This window comes from Pundamilia nyererei, unplaced genomic scaffold, assembly GCF_000239375.1.
Source record: "Pundamilia nyererei isolate P.nyererei 1_Seehausen unplaced genomic scaffold, PunNye1.0 scaffold00070, whole genome shotgun sequence".
Lineage (NCBI taxonomy): Eukaryota > Metazoa > Chordata > Actinopteri > Cichliformes > Cichlidae > Pundamilia > Pundamilia nyererei.
This window is the reverse complement of record NW_005187471.1, coordinates 1,609,452-1,611,647: the sequence shown is the minus strand read 5'-3', so window position 1 is coordinate 1,611,647 and position 2,196 is coordinate 1,609,452.

Here is a 2,196-nt window from a genome sequence, read left to right as displayed (position 1 = left end):
GAGAGAGCGAGGGAAAGAGAGAAAGGTCTAATCATAACGTCTGAGCATGCGTGACATTCACCGCACATCTGATCATTCTGTTACCCGCGAGAGATAGAGACTGGCAGGAAAATAATTTCATCGAGCACAATTATTATAAAGTTATGATTATGCTAATGATCGATTAATCGATTATTCAAGGCTATTTACATTGTAAGGTGAAGACCCTTCAATAATACAGAGAAATTATCATCAGCTTCACCCATCTTTTCTGGCTGGATGAGAGTTATTCCCCGGAGCTCCATTAAAGCCTTCACAGACAAGCCTAGACTTTTAGCATATTAATGGATTTTGGAATAGTATGTCAACATTTATAGATGGGTGTCTGACCACATTTTTAAGGTCTTGTCACGCATTTTAAAATTTAAAGTAATTATGATGGTAATGAAGAAAAAAAGATTAAAGAAGGTCAGCACAGTTTTCCTCCCCGCCTTTTTAATTCAAACGTTGCACAACCTCGCACATTTTCATCTTTCTGCAACCTGACAGTAATTGCTTTGACATTTTGCTGCAGAAACACTTGTGTGCTCTGTTTTCTTTTGAGCTATATTAACCTTTAGCAAATGTAGCTGATGTTGTATTGGATCTTCGTATTGTTTAAGAAAAAAGCCTCCAGCTGCTGTTTCGTTACACGCAAGGAGGATCCACTGGGACTCTAGGGTCAATATTAAGGTCAAATACACTGTGTACCCTATCGCCATGTTCACTCAAATTGACTCAAATTTTTAGATTATGGACATGACGCAGCCCAAAATTGGTCTCTTTTCTACTTGCCTCATTTTGTTCCTTTACTTTGTGATGAGGATGTGTGCGAAGACTTAAACACTAGTCTGTATGGTGCTATTGGATAGCTGCAAAAATCTGTTCAACTGTAATGCAGATTATTCTCTACTATTCACTGTTGCTGTAATTAGTCCTTTATTGCAAAGCTGCGATAGACGTTACCTTCTATTTGGGTGCTTTTCTACCACTTGACGAGTAACAAGAAAGCAAAAACAATGCCGTGAAGCTAAACGCTTCAGAGTTAATGATAGCAGATTCGATGTAGTTTGTTGCCACCAGCAACAGTAACCATATTACACAAATCATTTGATCCACAGTTATTTATATTCATGTGATTACTTTTAGTTTTATTTATGCATAACTGCAGACTCAAGGCCAGTTTTTGTTGCGATTCACTGAGTGTGTCATGTATTTGATTGCACTGAAAGTTAAGGTTCAGTTTCTCAGACGTGGATTTAATGTAAAAAGAAATTTCACTGGACCTAGTCATTATATTTGTCTTTTAGTTTAGCACTAGGTTTAGCCAATGTCTTGGAAACTGGCTGTAAGAGCTTTGATTTCTTTCTCAACAAAAAATGTTTTTGTTTTTAATTTAATGCACCCGCCCATGTGAAAAGCCAATTACCAGCGCAATACTTTGCCATGTAATAATTCATTTTTAAACATCATGTCTAGCTGGAACAAGCTGGACCGCACACAAAATTTTAGCTTGGTCTCACTGGCCCTGCTCACATTAAAAGTCATAAACAGCTCCATGAAAATCTAATCATTCAGACTGCAAATTTGTAATGTTTATTCATTTAAAAAAAAACAAAAATTATGCCCAGATAGCTCATTAAAATGAAAATAACAAAGCCAAATTGAGCCGTGGTTCTAAAAAGTTAATTTTCTTTTACTGTTTTTAAATTTTGAAATGTCTCTGTAACTGTTTTTATAGTGACCTCTTTTCTACTTTCTTTCTTTCTTTGACCCTCTCTTTCTCCTCACTCCTCTATGCATCTGGTTTAGGCTGTTTCACTGAGGATGAGGAGGACTATCTAGTGTTTCCATGGTTACAGTGAATAAGAGTGGATCGGACGCAGCTATTTGGGGCACTGTTTGAATCCAAAGGACTGCAGGTTTTGGGATAAGGTTCATGATATCCAAAGACCTGCCCTCCAGGGAGGAGTTGGTGTGATGAGATGAGAATATGCTAAGAGAAGAAGAGCTGAGCTGACAGCAGGGAGAGCATAATGGGTGAGGGGTAGCTGGGCTTGGTGGGAGCAGTGAAGCAGAGAGAAAAATTTGGGGATGATAGAAGGATGGAAAGTACAGGAAAGGATATCTCTCTCTCTCTCTCTCTCTCTCTCTCTCTCTCTCTCTCTCTCTCTCTCT